Source organism: Engystomops pustulosus, chromosome 8 (genome assembly GCF_040894005.1).
Source record: "Engystomops pustulosus chromosome 8, aEngPut4.maternal, whole genome shotgun sequence".
NCBI classification, from domain to species: Eukaryota; Metazoa; Chordata; class Amphibia; order Anura; family Leptodactylidae; genus Engystomops; species Engystomops pustulosus.
The window spans coordinates 15,522,298-15,542,259 of NC_092418.1; the positions used below are offsets into that span (position 1 = coordinate 15,522,298).

A 19,962-nucleotide genomic window follows, 5' to 3' on the forward strand; every position below is an offset into this window, starting at 1 on the left:
CACTCTTACCTCTGCTCAGCGGCTTTATGCAGGCTGATTGGGCTGTTCCCACCACCTGTGTCCAAGGTGCTGGACAACACAACCTCAGCACTAAGGCCTTGCATAATAGGAAAACCTAGGGGAAACATACCGCCCATCCACAGTTAACCCCTTCAGTGTCTCACAAGTGCCATATACACACAAGCATCATATACACAGACATACAGCATATACACATCACATATACACACACATTCAGAAAATATACACATAAGTACAATACCATATACAGACATACAGCATATACACACATACATACAGTACCATATACACTCAAGCATCATACACACTGACATACATCACATATTCACACACATTCAGAAAATACACATATACATAAGTATAATACCATGTACAGACATATAGCATTTACACACACACATATAGTATATACACACCACATACACACACCTACGGCTTATACACACCCATTACCCCAGATGCCGGGGCCCCCTGACACTGTGGGCCCCATAGCAGCATCTTTGGTCCCATATTCCCAGTTACACACACCCTAGAGGCAGGTAGTCTATAGTTGATGACTGCAGACCCATGGGCTTTTCTTGCAATGGTCATATTACACTTTTTGAGCAATATTTATGAGAAAATTGGGGGAGATTTAACAAGTTAGACAGTTAAAAGCCTTACAGTCTTACATTGTGTCTGATGCTGAATAGTAATGTGTAACCATCATCAGGGATACATTTTTATATTTTGTGCGTGAACATTTTTCTAATAAACTTTATTAACAAATTTTGCTTAGTTTGTAAAAAACAAAAAAACAAGCTAATCGCTCCCATTGAGATGTGTATTCCATTTCTTTGTGTTTGGTTACACAGCTCTGAGAAGGGAGGATTAACCCCTTCACCTTGATCTTTGAAAATACTGCTCATAGCATACTGCAACCAGGTGGAGTTAAGGGTTAACACAGTTTGTTAACAAACAGGAGAGGAGAGATAGATCTATCATAGTAAACATTGTAACTAAGGGGCAATTTGCAATCTGTTTCCTTACAAACTAAGCTAAATCTTTTAATGAAGAATATTACAAAAATTTTCACATACCCTCCCCCTACACACACAATATCAAAAATCATCTTAAATAGTGGTTACTCTTTAAATCTGGCATAGTCTTAATTTGTACAACATCTGACACGCCCCCTTTTAAGAGACCACGCCTCCTTGTCAACTTTGTGCAAAAGTTTCAGATTTCTGCCATAAACGGGCTGCGTCTGCCGGCTTGCCGATGCTTATAGCCATTTTTTTGGATTTAGCGCTTTGTTGATACTTTGTTTTGCCTAATCACGATGATCCTGGACGTTTTGTTCTCTGCGTGGCAGCTGTGGTGTCATAGCGCGCAGTGACTCTGCAGAAACCATTGTGGCCTGCTATCCTGTAGCAGGACATAATCAGCGGGCATCTCCTCTGTAATCATATTACAGGTGTCCCTCACGCTGCCAGCCATCATGGCCAGTAATAACGAGTGATAAGAGTACACAAAGCCTCCCCCGGCCGCGCTCCATCAACTAATCAGATCGGAACATTAACAGAATCATTTCCAATAAATGCTGCACATCGGTCACTTACACAGAAAATAGCCAGCTTTGATCTTAAAGGGGCGTGCATATTTTTGCAATTAGTGTAAATTCATCTGTTTTGTGTATACAGCCTCTGTGTATAGCTATGTGTTTCCATAGTTACAGACTACAAACAACTTTGGCGTAGTCACACGTTCATGTTACCTTACATGGTGCTCCCTGGATTCTTGCCGTCCTAATAAATGTTCTCAAAACTTGTGGACCTCCATGGCTCCTTCTCCTGATAACATCTCTGGCCTCTTAGATCTGCAGTCATCTCCAGCCTCTGTAGAAAAAGAAAAGTTGAGACCATGGACCAGCACCGACCCTAATCTGACAGCATCCACGATTCTTCAAAGTGTGGCTGCACACCCTAAAAATAATCATATGAAATGAGGCCCTGCTCGCACGAGATTACAAGCTACAGTCATGGCCATAAATTCTGAGAATGATACAAATGTTAATAGTTACAAAGTCTCCTGCATCAGGTTTTATAATAGCAATTTGCAGATACTACAGAATGTTATAAAGATCAGATTAACAGCAATTACTTGCAAAGTCAACATTTGCCTAGAAAATGAACTTTTTCCCCCAAAACACATTTCAACTTCATTGCAGGCGCCTTAGGCGGAGCAGCTAACATGGTGTCAGTGATGTCTCCAGTAACACCGGTGCGGGTGCTGATGAGGACAGGGCTGGAGATCAATCTGTCAGGATTAAGTAACAATCACACCCCTGGACACTTTGAGGGTGCGGTCACACGTCGCGTTTAACGCATACGTTTAAAAACGCATTGCAATAGCCATTAGATTTGCCTAATTAAACAGCTGTTAAAACACAACCGTAAACGCATTGTATGCGTTAACATTGCGGTTGTTAACACAAGCGTTAACAGCTGTTTAATTAGGCAAATCTCTCTTCAGCTGTTGCAGTGAATTTTTAAACGCATGTGGTAAACGCGACGTGTGACCGCACCCTAAAGGGAGGCTGGTGCTTGGCATCATTGTGAGTGTGGCGTCACTTATAAATATGTAGATATTGGGGCGTTTCATGCAGTCACTACCAGTACAAGAGACAAGGACATTTTATTCCCCCTGTAGTCAGACATATTGTGAGCCATTCAGGGGTTAATCCTTCAGAATCCTGAGTGTGACCTCATAGATGCGCTGATGTCACAATTCCCACTTATCATAAATTGACCTCTGAACCAGAAGGGGCAGGGAATGGGGGATGAGACGCCGAGGCGTGAAGACCCGCGGATCTATGGACTCCTGGACGCGTGGACCCCCGGACGCGTGGACAACCGGACGCGTGGACCCTCGGACGCGTGGACCCTCGGACGCATGGACCCCTGGATACCTGGGTGACAGATATATTTGGCAGTGACCCTCTAAGCCCAGAGGAAGGGCGATCCTTCAGCCATGGCTTCCCTAGAGGTTTCCTCCACAGGGGGTTTTTCCTCTCCTCAGTGCTGAAGGGTGACTCTTCGTGAGTCGGGGGTCTGCCATGGGATGGGATTATAAATAAATATTTGGTTATTTAGTTCCCAATTATTTGTCTTTTGTCTATTTTTTGCGTCTTTTTTGGTTTAATTAATTTTTCTTGGGGGTTTCTTGGGCCGGTGAATACAAGGTCTGTGCTCATCACATCTCACAGGGGCATCAGGGAACATAGTAACTGCCCCTATGGATGTATCTGCCCCAGTGGTTGCCCCTTATGTACTGCACAGGTATAACATGTACACATCCCCAGGGTAACATAACATACAGTATAAGAAGGAAGGGATGACACAGGAGGTGGAGGATCTTGTATAATGGTCCAGCCATTCTTATAGGGGAACAGAAGAAATAGATGAAATACACACAGGGTCGGTTAGTGAACAAATAATTAAAGTTACATGCAGTCAGGGAGTGGGTTAGGCCTGCCTGAAAAGATGGGTTTTGGGAGCACGTTTGAAGCTTTGGTGGTTTGGTATTAAGGTACATTCGCCGGGCAGGTACACATCAGCGCAATAGAGAGGAAGAGGTATAAGTGCTGCTCACCCCTCCCCTCTCCATACTTCGCCGTAACGCAGCGAAGTATAGGACATGTTCTATATTTCTCTGTGCAGGGTCATGGTGCAGTAAGACAATGGGGCACACTATATTCACACTGCCATTGCCGATATAAGGCGCACGGCGCCGTATGGCGTGAAAAGATAGGACATGTCCTACCTTTTCAAGGGGTCCGCTGCCGCACGTGTGTGGGCGCGGTGCGCCCATTTCCGACTATGGGGGACGTATATCGGTTGTATATACGTCGGCCATATATGCCTTCCCCATGCGGTAGTGTGAATGTAGCCTTAGTCTGATAGTCTGGGTTGGGTATTCCAGCGATTTGGTGCAGCTTGGGAGAAGTCCTGAAGAAGTGAGTGAAAGGTTCAAATTAAAGATGAGAATAATCTTAGTTCACTAGAGGAGCAAAGAAATCAAAGGCAATAGACTGAGATGAGGCATGAGAGGTAAGGAGGTGCAGCAAAGTGCAGAGCTTTGTGGATGAGGGTGATTAGTTTAAACAGTTTTCTGACCCTCTAAATAAATTTGGATCCTCCAACTACTGATCCAGAAAAGACAACCTATTCAGACCTAATACAAACCTTACACCTAACTGTATGCAGCTCACCTACAGATTTTATTTCTACCTACCTACAGACATCATAAAATCATGTGCCTGTCATTATTATGATAATTGTGCCGTGGATTTTTTTTGCCTAGAGACTTCGGGGGAAATTTAATTGTCCTATTGCCAATGACTGTTTAGCCCTGAATGGTCGAAGGAAATAGTGAGTGAGCAGGGGTGGGTTAGGAACACCCTGAATGGGCCCACTCCTTCACTAGCTGCCTCCCTTTCACGCCGTAAAAGGGAACATAATCACAATTCCAATGTTCGTTAGGAATTGCAACTATGTCAGAAACCTGACGCACGAGCCCTGAGACATGGACGCCTTTTTTCGCTGCCCCCTAGAATATTGCAGATTAATGGCCTCATGTAAACCCCTCTTAAAACTTGGTAAGTGTTGAATATACTGTACCAGCAGAATACAGCACTGGAAAGAAACTCAACATGAGATTTGTATTAGACTACCACAGACTTCTGGAGACAATGGCCAAAGCTGTGCCATGGTGGAACACAGCCTATAATTGTAATGTGAATAGACATATAGGGGCTCATTTACTCATTTTCTTTGGACCACATTTCCGTCGGGATACCCACCCAATTTAACAGGGGTTTTTTGTCGCATACGATCGGATTTTGTGCGACACAAATCGGAGGGCGTGGCCGTCGGACAACCTGACTGATTCGGATTGAGCGCGGGATTTATCAATTAAATTTTGTCGCAAGACAATGCACTTACAAGCACCGGGAGGAAGAAGGTGAACCCCGGTGGACCTGAGCGGGGAAGCAACAGATGCAGGAAATCGGGCGCACAAGCTACGTGAATCGCGCCACAACGCAGGATCGTCAGACAGTCTGGATCGGGGATAGCGGACAGGACGGGTAAGTAAATGTGCCCCATAGTCTCCTGCTATATACTGTACCTTTAAGAAGAGGATCTTCAGGTAGTAAACACACATCTCATAATATAATGGTTATATATAGATATATATATATATATATAGGTACATTATTTGTGAATGTATGGCTCAGGATTACATGCCGGACGGACATTTTCTTGTTTACAGTTTCCACTCATTCTGGAGTAAACAGAAAGCCAGAAATAGCGGCAGGACTCAGGCCTCGCCGATACGGACAGGACATATTTTTTTTTTACCTAATTAATAGGAAAATAGCAGCAATTAACCTGCATGAATTGTTTCGACTCCCTCCCACGGCGAGACTGGCTGGGGCCGGAGTAGATCCAGTTCTAATCTCCATGCAGGGTAGCAGATATACGTGGACTGGTAATGAGAGGGGCATAGGGTGCGTTACCATGGTGCCATCTCGCAGGGGCCTTTCATTAGATGACAGAGGGACAGGACAACAGAGGCGTGCGCCCGTAAATCTGTGCCTCATTAGACCTATGTGGGCTTCTGTTTACATCGGAAGACGAGATATGAGCGGAGAACGCTGACATGTCACAGTCAGAAGCCGCACAGATCATGAAAAACTGCAATATTACACTATTCCTCTGATTATTTTGCGATGTGAGGCCCAGATAACAACTTAATCGCCATGATCTAATATCACGGCATCAGTGTCCTACTACGCCACAAAGGAATGGTATTAAAGGGGCAGTGACACTAAAACGGATGCGAGAAAGTTAGAAGAGGTGCAACTGATCTAAATCCCAACGAGAACCCTTAGTCTCTCTGTAACGAGGGGATATATGACACACATTTTCCTGGTTTTCAAACTACAGTAACCATAATATAACATGAAACCAAATCCAAGATGAGAGAGAGGGAGAACGATCGAGACGTCCAGGACTCCCTGAAGGAAATGGTCAGTGATCCCTCCTACACAAACATATTTATCTGAAATGTTCTGGTCATGTGACCATGAAGATGCCCCAATACATTACTGTTGCCTGGGGCCAGTGGAAAATCTTCCCTGGTCAACCAGGGTACATGCGGTATATGAATAGTCATGGCCAACAGGAGGACCTTCAAAGATAATCCGGTCCTCTCCACACCTTCACGCTTTTCCTTCAGTCTAAAGCAGCCAAAAAATTCTAGGTGCCAGGGATTCAAAGTTATCGCTCCTTTAATCCAGGATTGGCCACTGAGGTGCCACCCTGTCATATGAGATATGGCCTTGGCAATCAAAGGGTTAAAGTAGCAATGAGATTAGTAAATCTTGACTTGCATGGGACTGCAGTTAGATTCTTTGAGTCCTGTCTGGAAAAACCCTGTGCTAGGGTGGTAGCTTGAGTGCCCACAGAGAGCACTCTGAGTGCCACCTCTGGCACCCATGCCATAGGTTCGCCACCACTGGTCTAAGTATTGCGCAGAGGTGGGGCAGGAACGCTACCGGTCACGCCCCCTCCATGCTTCCTGGCGTAATGGGGATAATAAATGGTGAACCTCCAGGCATTGCGATTATTTCAGGTCTTCTATGACCCACTTTTGGCATAGAAGCCCCGATAAATGTCCCCCAAACAAGGGCTTAAGTATGTAATCATATAACAGATTATAGCCTTTTGGCGACAGGTTGCTAATTCATGTATTTACTCTGATTCCGGACATAGGTAATGAGGACATTATCACAAGGTTTCAGTCTTCTTCTAACATGAAGGCTTATTTCAGCATTATACGTGGAAGCAGGACGTGGAACAAATATCTTTTAGAAATCTGTAAAAAGCTGAATAATTACTCATGTACCCATTTTGGGTGCCAAAAACTGTTCCTTTCCGTAGCAAGAGAAAACCTCTGTCCATATACTGTGCCAATGGCTGAATTGTTCTCCCCATATTTTTCTCTCCAGTACAATAAGAGTTAAGTCGTCATAACACAATTTCCGTGACCCCTTCTGTGATCCAGGCCCATTAGCCTACTTTCTTTATCAAGGACAAGAGCGATGCAGCAAAACAAAAGCCTGACAGCGGAGGAGAGATTGGCGACCCTGCTGGCAGTATGTGCCGACTGTACAATGCCACCTATTATACACCCGGCCCTCTCATTCAGAGCGCTCCTGCCAGAGTGAGCCAGAAAAGAAGAAGCTCCATCTGAGCCCCAGGTGTGAATTTATTAATCAGCCGACAATTTTTTTTTTTTCTCGCTCCTGACCCAGTTATAAAAAGTCCTGAAATACAATAAAGGCGACAACCTCCTCCCGCCAGGCGCAGGCGGTATCTGAAATCGATACGCCGCGGCTGTCCGTGTAACACAAAGGAAGAATAAAGTCCTTGAGTCGTCCTCGTCTGTCAACGGCTCATTCTTATTTGTCATAAATCTGATTCTGGAAAATATGGGTGACGAGGACTCATCACTGAGCGCTGCAAATAAAGGGTAAATTGGGGCACATTTACTACGGCTTTGCGACACACTTTTCTCGGTCTGTGCCCGTTCTTTAATGTTAAAATGGCTTCCACAGGTATTTAAGTAGTGTCTGCGCTGGGATGTTGGCGCACGCGACCCTTTTTGTGGCGCAGATCCGCTGGCTTCCATGGGACACAATTTAGGGGGCGATGCCGTTGGACGATCCGAATGATTCTGATGGAGCGCGGGATTTAACTTTCAAATTGTGTTGCAAGACAATGCACTTACATGCACCAGGAAGAAGAAGGTGAACTCCAGGGACCTGAGCGGGGAAGCGACACATGCAGGATATCGGGGGCACGGTCTTAGTGAATCTCGACACAGAGAATTATAGTCTGACAATGCACTTAGTGTGAACTCCGGTGACCGGGTAAGTAAATGTGCCACATTGGGGCAGATTTACTTACCCGGTCCGTTCGCGATCCAGCGGCACGTTCTCTGCGGTGGATTCGGGTCCGGCCAGGATTCATCAAGGTAGTTCCTCCGCCGTCCACCAGGTGGCGCTGCTGCGCTGAAAAGCATCTGAACGCTCTCAAGTTCACCGAGTCGGACCAAGTGAAGGTAAGAGCGTCCCAAGCGACACTTTTATTGTTTTAAATGCGGCGGTTTTTCCAAATCCGTCGGGTTTTCGCTCGGCCACGCCCCCCGATTTCCGTCGCGTGCATGCCAGCGTCGATGCCCCACAATCCGATCGCGTGCGCCAAAATCCCGGGGCAATACAGGTAAAATCGGAGCAGATCGGAAATATTCGGGTAACACGCCGGGAAACCGCGAATTGGGCCCTTAGTAAATGACCCCCATTGAGTCTTACATCAAATTTTAACCAAGGAGAAATAGAAACATAAATCTAGTAATTCTGTTACCAATCAAGATAAGAGCAGCATTTAGGTAAACAGTTAAAAATTTATTTTATTATAATCTATTAAAATAGTATCAATGTTAATGTAGACGCTCACACATAGAATAACCGGCCATCGGCCTAGACGCCCCAAAACCACACCCTAGTGAACATATATATGAACATATACATATATATATATACATATATGTTCACTAGGGTGTGGTTTTGGGGCGTCTAGGCCGATGGCCAGTTATTCTATGTGTGAGCGTCTACATTAACATTGATACTATTTTAATAGATTATAATAAAATTTATTTTTAACTGTTTACCTAAATGCTGCTCTTACATAAAATTTTTTAGAGATTGCAATGTCAAAGAATTTTAAATTTTACAAAACACCACTTCGATTCTATGACGCGTAAACATGTGTCCATCTCCCGCCCTGTATATACTTAAGTGACTTACAAACATCACTGCTGAGGCCGGCTACTGTATTGTATCCCTAAATCCACCAGGCTCTCATATATGGGATGATGGGCCATAAACATTTCAATGAACTACTGGCTATTTGGAGTCAAAAATACTTTAGGTGGCACATCTTTAGACGCCGGGGTGGTGTCATATTATTGGTGCTAGGGAAATTTTTCTGAGCAACCTTATCAAGAAGAAGTTATTAATCGACATAAGCAGGTTCAGCTCAAAACTGGTAAAACATGGGAGGAGGTGCAGAAGGTGACTGAATCTGGGTCCAGGAGCTTTGGAGGGCCCATAAATTCCCACTGTGGGTAGACCAAGACTATAAGACATTATAGTCGGTGGCTTGGTGCAGGATTTTGCATTGTAGCCAAGTGCCCAAGTTCATTGCCCTTATGGTTCTTCTAAGTCAATGAGTGTAGCTTGTTGGCACAACCTTAAAGATGAGTAAAGATGTGTCAACCCTTCCCTCTGTCCCAAGAAGAAGAGCAGTCCATTACTTGGTAGACCACCACTGAAAAAAATCATTCAGAAGGGAGAGTGAAGAAGCGTGTCCCAAATGGGGCAAATAATCTTATTCCTGATGGGAAGACACCAGTCCTCAAAGGCCTCTCTAAATAAAATATATCCATAGGTTTGGACTAGTCGACCATTGACGTTTATTGAAAAAAAATCCAGATAATGTCTTAGGACTAAAGGATTCAAGTCTTCAATTCGTCCGTGACGACACAATGCGCCTGTGACTTACACCACTCTCGCACATACCGCATCTCGTGTCATCTCAATGTTCTATTTCAATCCCAGATTTTCCTATTTACGTCTCAAAATATTAAATTATAGCGTTCACACAGTGGTCGGGGTCCCTGGGGTGGGCTGCCTTACATAGGCCAAGAAATTACCCGGGCCACATGTCACCGAATATTAAAAAACCTTTAACACGCTTATGCAGAGAGCAGGCCACGCACTTGAGGGAGACAAATTGGATCAAGTGGACGTCTTCTCGTCAGCGAGATAAAATCAATGATCTAAATATAGTCTGGAAATGGCATGAAGCTGGCATATCGGCTCTGCGCCGCTGATCGAGGTGACGAAGGCCGATGAAGTTAGTGAAAATAACAATTTCTTTTTATAGAAGGACATTGGGAAGGAATGAAGGGAACGTCTCTGCCTCCAGTCGCAGGCTACAAATTAGAAGGGGACCGGTAATTAGGGATAAGTGTTTGCTTGCATGTCCCCCCACCCCCACCCTGGAACAGGATGTTCAGAACCTATGGTAGACTTTGGGTGATCGAGAAAAAACCTTGTGGGAGTCACTCCAGAAGTTTACATTTATTTATCTCTACAACATCATCAGAACTTACGTACGTCACACAATTAGCCATCTACAGGTTATCGGATTTCTAGGCCGTGGGTTTAAGAGGAAAATCCCACTTCGTAGAAGATGGTGAACCCCAGCGGACCTGAGCGGGGAAGCGACACATGCAGGAAATCGGGCGCAGGATCCTAATGAATCACAGGCAGATGTGCGTTCCGCCGGACAACGCACCTCAGGGATCGCGCAGGGACCAGGTAAGTAAATGTGCCCCACTGGGTCCAGGTCCAAATGCACCCTCTGCCGCCCTATGATCCCTGGTAAATTAAGGGATAAGTGGGGGCTGACCTAATCCAGACACTACACAATACCATATTAGATGCAATATAAGGCCTTAGCAGGGGTGTGCAGCAGTCGTTAACAGATTTTGGAACTCTGCCTTCCTCCTGTAAATCTCCCATTGAGCCCAAATAGTAATTGTCTTTCCCGGGTCTGCAGAATCGACGGCCACCAGCTTCTCCATCCTTAGTATAAACTGGACCAACTGTATTCTCCCGGCTGTGGTAGGCGGTTATAGATGTCACACACCATATTCCAAAATGCTTGGAACGTAGAGAAAATCCACCGGATAAGAAGGGAAAACCGCACCTCCGCACCACACCTCAACTTAAAGCTTTACCTGTAAGTGGGACATAATTTAGAGCCCTGTAGGATGGCTCTGGTGATGATTGGGTACGATCCTTGTAGGCCAGTTGGAATGTTGAGTGGTAGACTGGGTAATTATCCGTTGTAACCAATAGGAAAGGCTCCATTCTGTTATGACCATCTTTGATAAGTGGAAAGACCAATCTCTGTTGGCCAGTTTAGTAGGGGAACCATACTAGACGACTAGTGGCAATCCTTATTGGGATGATTCAGTGGCTTTCACAGTTGAGGTCCCTATGTATGGTACTTACCCGCACCCCCATACAGTACTTATGTTAATAAATTTTTCCAAGGGTTAAATAACAATGTACGAGACTTGTTGGACAACTATTTTGTTTGGGCCAGATTTTATGGTCCATTAAACCAAACATAAGTCAGTGTAGCTTTCCATCAAAGACTCGTCCTACAGGTTACAGGATAATAATAAGTCATGTTTTTCTGTGTGAACTTAAGGGAAGGGTAATGGACGTGCACCGCGAACAAAAACAAAACAAGCCCTACAAAGGGCAGGCTGGCACATGGTGTATCGTACTCTCGACACCACCCACCTCCAGCCGCCTCTGCCCTGCCAACCGTATTGCAGAACTCCGCCCTGGGACTTGGCCAGCTCGAGATGTTTTATCACAATTCTTATTTTTATATCTTCTTCTATTTATATCGCCCTTCCCACGCAAGTCAGGTTGTGTACAGCCGAAGCTACAAGTGACCTTTACACAAATAATAAAAAGCAGCCAATCACATCCACAATCGCGTCCTTAAAATAAAACTAAAGCCTATGTTGGGGTCATCAAGATGGACTCTCTGGACCGAATCCCTACGCACAATTTATTAGAAAAATATTTACGTAATTGGGTCTCATAGAGAGCTTCTGCATGTTTCTAGAAAGGAGCAAAGCTGTGCTACCTGGGATTATCCCAACCTATATAGTAAAAGTAAAAAGTCTATATTGGTGACTACATGTCCCATGATGCCTTGCAGAGTCTGACCTGATCACAAACTTAAAGGGAACCTGTCATCAGATTATATACAGCTAGAGACGTGAATTGTTTCCCTTACATCCACATAAATCATCTTTATATTGTATTACCTGGCATCAGAGAGAGACTCTTCTGCTCAGCCAGGCCCTCCCATCTACTCCTACCTATACCATCCATGGATTTCTACTTCTCCCAATCCTTCATGGAGGCTGCTGTGATTTCATGTGATCAGATACATACATGGGGTAGACTTTGCAGATGTAACAGGACCTTTATTGATGTCATCCTGGTCACATAACTTTGATATCCTGCTGTATGGAGAGCTCTGTTACATTATTGGGCACTTATAGCCTGTCAATCAGAAACAAGGAGGGAGGGCAATGCAATGTAACATTGCAGCTATGGAAAGGAATCATTTAGGGATAAGGGCAATGCTTCTGAATCATAGTTTTTAATGAAGTCTTTATTTTGGGTGGGTTAATTTGCATGACAGGTCCTCTTTAAGGTAACTTGGAGTCAACTAGTCACCGACTTTTAAAAATATGGAGATCAGCAGATCTGAGGACTGATGGTGAAAGCCATATGGTTATTAATTACGGCCCTGAAATAATCAGAATTTTTTAAATCCAAAAATGTCATTCTTTCCCCCAAAAATTCCAAAAATGTTTGGTAATAATAAGGTCAGCATTGTGTCTGGATTGTTCTTCTCTGCTGAGATTTTCCCACCGTTTACCTGTTTCTGCAGTTGTTTCCTTTCCCAATTAAAATTGTGCCGCAGCGTCGGCTCTTCATCTGCTCTGAAATCAACAAAACATATAATTTACAGGACGATTACGTGAAATAACGAGGCAGAGATAAAATAAGAGCAGCGAGTACTCAATCTTCTACGCAAATAAAGCCATTTCCTGAACTTTATGCAATGCTGGGAGGCAGCCATACGTGAAGACTGAACACAGGCCGCAGTCATAGTGCCGCAGGCAACATCCTCCCGCAGAAGCCTCTAATTACAGGTACCGCGCATCCGTACATTTAGTTCTATTGAGATGTTGACCCACAGAAGACACAATGTCACATCTGAATGACTGCAGGATGTTAGGAGTAAAAAAAAACACAAGAACCTCTTATTATATTGTACTCCGAAGCAGAGAGCTCCAACCATGATTGTTTATAAACTCTATGACCGGTCCCGATACATCCAATCATTTCCAAAGATGATTTGGTAGCTGTTACAGTGTACAGTCACATCAAAACATCTCTAATTTACAGCAATTCCAGTCAAATATAAGTTTAAATTGAGTCAGTATTATAGTAGTTATATTCTTGTACACAGGGGGCAGTATTATAGTAGTTATATTCCTGTACATAGGGAGCAGTATTATAGTAGTTATATTCTTGTACATAGGGAGCAGTATTATAGTAGTTATATTCTTGTACATAGGGGGCAGTATTATAGTAGTTATATTCCTGTACATAGGGGGCAGTATTATAGTAGTTATATTCTTGTACATAGGGGGCAGTATTATAGTAGTTATATTCCTGTACATAGGGGGCAGTATTATAGTAGTTATATTCTTGTACATAGGGGGCAGTATTATAGTAGTTATATTCCTGTACATAAGGGGCAGTATTATAGTAGTTATATTCCTGTACATAGGGGGCAGTATTATAGTAGTTATATTTCTGTACATAGGGGGCAGTATTATAGTAGTTATATTCCTGTACATAGGGGGCAGTATTATAGTAGTTATATTCTTGTACATAGGGGGCAGTATTATAGTAGTTATATTCTTGTACATAGGGGGCAGTATTATAGTAGTTATATTTCTGTACATAGGGGGCAGTATTATAGTAGTTATATTCTTGTACATAGGGGCAGTATTATAGGAGTTATATTCTTGTACATAGGGGGCAGTATTATAGTAGTTATATTCTTGTACATAGGTGGCAGTATTATAGTAGTTATATTCTTGTACATAGGGGGCAGTATTATAGTAGTTATATTCTTGTACATAGGGAGCAGTATTATAGTAGTTATATTCTTGTACATAGGGGGCAGTATTATAGTAGTTATATTCCTGTACATAGGGGGCAGTATTATAGTAGTTATATTATTGTACATAGGGGGCAGTATTATAGTAGTTATATTCCTGTACATAGGGGGCAGTATTATAGTAGTTATATTCTTGTACATAGGGGGCAGTATTATAGTAGTTATATTCCTGTACATAAGGGGCAGTATTATAGTAGTTATATTCCTGTACATAGGGGGCAGTATTATAGTAGTTATATTTCTGTACATAGGAGCAGTATTATAGTAGTTATATTCCTGTACATAGGGGGCAGTATTATAGTAGTTATATTCCTGTACATAGGGGGCAGTATTATAGTAGTTATATTCCTGTACATAGGGGGCAGTATTATAGTAGTTATATTCCTGTACATAGGGGGCAGTATTATAGTAGTTATATTCCTGTACATAGGGGGCAGTATTATAGTAGTTATATTCTTGTACATAGGGGGCAGTATTATAGTAGTTATATTCTTGTACATAGGGGGCAGTATTATAGTAGTTATATTCCTGTACATAGGGGGCAGTATTATAGTAGTTATATTCTTGTACATAGGGGCAGTATTATAGGAGTTATATTCTTGTACATAGGGGGCAGTATTATAGTAGTTATATTCTTGTACATAGGTGGCAGTATTATAGTAGTTATATTCTTGTACATAGGGGGCAGTATTATAGTAGTTATATTCTTGTACATAGGGAGCAGTATTATAGTAGTTATATTCTTGTACATAGGGGGCAGTATTATAGTAGTTATATTCCTGTACATAGGGGGCAGTATTATAGTAGTTATATTCTTGTACATAGGGGGCAGTATTATAGTAGTTATATTCCTGTACATAGGGGGCAGTATTATAGTAGTTATATTCTTGTACATAGGGGGCAGTATTATAGTAGTTATATTCCTGTACATAAGGGGCAGTATTATAGTAGTTATATTCCTGTACATAGGGGGCAGTATTATAGTAGTTATATTTCTGTACATAGGAGCAGTATTATAGTAGTTATATTCCTGTACATAGGGGGCAGTATTATAGTAGTTATATTCCTGTACATAGGGGGCAGTATTATAGTAGTTATATTCCTGTACATAGGGGGCAGTATTATAGTAGTTATATTCCTGTACATAGGGGGCAGTATTATAGTAGTTATATTCCTGTACATAGGGGGCAGTATTATAGTAGTTATATTCTTGTACATAGGGGGCAGTATTATAGTAGTTATATTCTTGTACATAGGGGGCAGTATTATAGTAGTTATATTCCTGTACATAGGGGGCAGTATTATAGTAGTTATATTCTTGTACATAGGGGCAGTATTATAGGAGTTATATTCTTGTACATAGGGGGCAGTATTATAGTAGTTATATTCTTGTACATAGGTGGCAGTATTATAGTAGTTATATTCTTGTACATAGGGGGCAGTATTATAGTAGTTATATTCTTGTACATAGGGGGCAGTATTAGAGTAGTTATATTCCTGTACATAGGGGGCAGTATTATAGAAGTTATATTCTTGTACATAGGGGCAGTATTATAGGAGTTATATTCTTGTACATAGGGGGCAGTATTATAGTAGTTATATTCTTGTACATAGGTGGCAGTATTATAGTAGTTATATTCTTGTACACAGGGGGCAGTATTATAGTAGTTATATTCTTGTACATAGGGGGCAGTATTATAGTAGTTATATTCTTGTACATAGGGGGCAGTATTATAGTAGTTATATTCCTGTACATAAGGGGCAGTATTATAGTAGTTATATTCCTGTACATAGGGGGCAGTATTATAGTAGTTATATTCCTGTACATAGGGGGCAGTATTATAGTAGTTATATTTCTGTACACAGGAGCAGTATTATAGTAGTTATATTCCTGTACATAGGGGGCAGTATTATAGTAGTTATATTCCTGTACATAGGGGGCAGTATTATAGTAGTTATATTCCTGTACATAGGGGGCAGTATTATAGTAGTTATATTCCTGTACATAGGGGGCAGTATTATAGTAGTTATATTCTTGTACATAGGGGGCAGTATTATAGTAGTTATATTCTTGTACATAGGGGGCAGTATTATAGTAGTTATATTCCTGTACATAGGGGGCAGTATTATAGTAGTTATATTCTTGTACATAGGGGCAGTATTATAGGAGTTATATTCTTGTACATAGGGGGCAGTATTAGAGTAGTTATATTCTTGTACATAGGTGGCAGTATTATAGTAGTTATATTCTTGTACATAGGGGGCAGTATTATAGTAGTTATATTCTTGTACATAGGGGGCAGTATTAGAGTAGTTATATTCCTGTACATAGGGGGCAGTATTATAGTAGTTATATTCTTGTACATAGGGGCAGTATTATAGGAGTTATATTCTTGTACATAGGGGGCAGTATTATAGTAGTTATATTCTTGTACATAGGTGGCAGTATTATAGTAGTTATATTCTTGTACATAGGGGGCAGTATTATAGTAGTTATATTCTTGTACATAGGGGGCAGTATTATAGTAGTTATATTCCTGTAAATAGGGGGCAGTATTATAGTAGTTATATTCCTGTACATAGGGGGCAGTATTATAGTAGTTATATTCCTGTACATAGGGGGCAGTATTATAGTAGTTATATTCTTGTATATAGGGGGCAGTATTATAGTAGTTATATTCCTGTACATAGGGGGCAGTATTATAGGAGTTATATTCCTGTACATAGGGGGCAGTATTATAGTAATTATATTCTTGTACATAGGGGGCAGTATTATAGTAGTTATATTCCTGTACATAGGGGGCAGTATTATAGTAGTTATATTCTTGTACATAGGGGGCAGTATTATAGTAGTTATATTCTTGTACATAGCGGGCAGTATTATAGTAGTTATATTCTTGTACATAGGGGGTAGTATTATAGTAGTTATATTCTTGTTCATAGGGGGCAGTATTATAGTAGTTATATTCCTGTACATAGGGGGCAGTATTATAGTAGTTATATTCTTGTACATAGGGGCAGTAGTATAGAAGTTATTTTCCTGTACATAGGGAGCAGTATTATAGTAGTTATATTCTTGTACATAGGGGACAGTATTATAGTTGTTATATTCTTGTAGATAGGGGACAGTATTATAGTAGTTATATTCTTGTACATAGGGGCAGTATTATAGTAGTTATATTCTTGTACATAGGGGGCAGTATTATAGTATTTATATTCTTGTACATAGGGGCAGTATTATAGTAGTTATATTCTTGTACATAGGGGGCAGTATTATAGTACAGGCAGTCCCCAGGTTACATACAAGATAGGGTCTGTAGGTTTGTTCTTAAGTTGAATTTGTATGTAAGTCGGAACTGTATATTTTATCAATGTAACCCCAGCCAGAACTTTTTTGGTCTCTATGACAATTGGATTTTAAAAATGTTGGGTTGTCATAAGAACCAGGATTAACACTAAAGTTTCATTACAGACACATTTGATAACTGTTATAGATGTTTATTGTAGCCTAGGACTAAAGTAGAATAAATTACCAATATCCAGAGGTCAGTTTGTAACTAGGGGTCGTATGTAAGTCGAGTGTTCTTAAGTAGGGGACCGCCTGTAGTTATATTCCTGTACATAGGGGGCAGTATTATAGTAGTTATATTCCTGTACATAGGAGGCAGTATTATTGTAGTTATAATCTTGTACATAGGGGGCAGTATTATAGTAGTTATATTCCTGTACGTAGGGGGCAGTATTATAGTAGTTATATTCTTGTACATAGGGGACAGTATTATAGTAGTTATATTCTTGTACATAGGGAGCAGTATTATAGTAGTTATATTCCTGTACATAGGGGGCAGTATTATAGTAGTTATATTCCTGTACATAGGGGGCAGTATTATAGTAGTTATATTCCTGTACATAGGGGGCAGTATTATAGTAGTTATAGTCCTATACATAGGGGGCAGTATTATTGTAGTTATAATCTTGTACATAGGGGGCAGTATTATAGTAGTTATATTCTTGTACATAGGGGGCAGTATTATAGTAGTTATATTCCTGTACATAGGGGGCAGTATTATAGTAGTTATATCCCTGTACATAGGGGGCGGTATTATAGTAGTTATATTCCTGTACATAGGGGGCAGTATTATAGTAGTTATATTCTTGTACATAGGGGGCAGTATTATAGTAGTTATATTCCTGTACATAGAGGGCAGTATTATAGTAGTTATATTCCTGTACATAGGGGGCAGTATTATAGTAGTTATAGTCCTATACATAGGGGGCAGTATTATAGTAGATATATTCTTGTACATAGGGGGCAGTATTATAGTAGTTATATTCCTGTACGTAGGGGGCAGTATTATAGTAGTTATATTCCTGTACGTAGGGGGCAGTACTATAGTAGTTATATTCTTGTACATAGGAGGCAGTATTATAGTAGTTATATTCTTGTACATAGGGGGCAGTATTATAGTAGTTATATTCTTGTACATAGGGGGCAGTATTATAGTAGTTATATTCTTGTACATAGGGGGCAGTATTATAGTAGTTATATTCTTGTACATAGGGGGCGGTATTATAGTAGTTATATTCTTGTACATAGGGGGCAGTATTATAGTAGTTATATTCTTGTACATAGGGGCAGTATTATAGTAGTTATATTCTTGTACATAGGGGGCAGTATTATAGTAGTTATATTCTTGTACATAGGGGGCAGTATTATAGTAGATATATTCTTGTAGATGGGGGTAGTATTACAGTAGTAGTAGGAGGAGCAGTAGTGTAGTACATTCTTGTACATACTGGATGGCACTTAGACGAGCCTGTACTACATTACGGAGGTGTGATTATTTGTGAATGAAATTCCCTGACGTATTTCCACTTGAATGAAAAAAAAAAGCATCACATTAAAATTAACTTTTCTTTGTAAGAAACAATAAGACCTTGTGTATAACCGGGTAATGACTGGGTTTCATTCAGCAAAATAAGACAATAATCACTATGGGAGATAATGAAAGATCTGCAGACAGTGAACTGATTGTAAATAAAAGTGTGTGGTGCACTTCCAGGGGCGGAATCAAAGTCTTGAGTCACTGAACCCCACATACTCAGAACTCTTTAAAAAGTGTCTTACACAAGACCAAAGATCTGTATTTTCCGTCTTTCATATCATATATTTTGGGGAAGGTCTATTTTATGTCAATTTGCAACTTTAATACCTCTATAAAGGCATCTTTGATACATATATAGCAGCTTAGATACAGCAACTCAGATCTATGTATAGTAGATTATTCTATAATCACAGCTTAGATACAGCAGCTCAGCTCTATATATGGCAGATACCTCTACAGTGGCCTTAGTATCAGCTGCTTGGCTCTACATATGGTAGATACCTGTATAACGGAATCTTAGATACATAGGCTCAGCTCTACATAGGCTACACGTATCTCTATAATAGCAGCTTAGATACAGTGACTCAGATCTATGTGTAGTAGATTATTCTATAATGACGTGTTAGATACAGCAGCTAAGCTCTACGTATGGAAGAAACCTCTAAAACGTCAGCTTAGATACAGCAGCTCAGCTCTATGTATGGCAGATACTGCTATAGTGGCAGCTGAGATACAGCAGCTCAGCTTTATGTATGGTAGATACCTCTGTAATGGCAGCTTAGATACAGCAGCTAAGCTCTACGTATGGAAGAAACCTCTAAAACGTCAGCTTAGATACAGCAGCTCAGCTCTATGTATGGCAGATACTGCTATAGTGGCAGCTGAGATACAGCAGCTCAGCTTTATGTATGGTAGATACCTCTGTAATGGCAGCTTAGATACAGCAGCTCAGCTCTATGTATAGCAGATACTGCTATAGTGGCAGCTGAGATACAGCAGCTCAGCTCTATGTATGGCAGATACTGCTATAGTGGCAGCTGAGATACAGCAGCTCAGCTCTATGTATGGTAGATACCTCTGTAATGGCA

The 19,962-nt window shown here is 41.3% G+C and overlaps 1 long non-coding RNA gene across 3 annotated transcripts in view; it reads right to left on the reverse strand.

The window, feature by feature from the left end:
• The window catches only part of LOC140074725 (uncharacterized), a 123,691-nt gene that overhangs the window by 102,907 nt on the left and 822 nt on the right, over nt 1-19,962 (reverse strand). For all 3 annotated transcript variants that reach the window (XR_011849254.1, XR_011849256.1, XR_011849255.1), the window contains exons 2-3: nt 12,672-12,735; nt 1,778-1,898 (exon numbers count right to left, since the gene is read on the reverse strand). This is a non-coding gene — a long non-coding RNA (uncharacterized lncRNA). The remainder of the gene's footprint in view (nt 1-1,777; nt 1,899-12,671; nt 12,736-19,962) is intronic.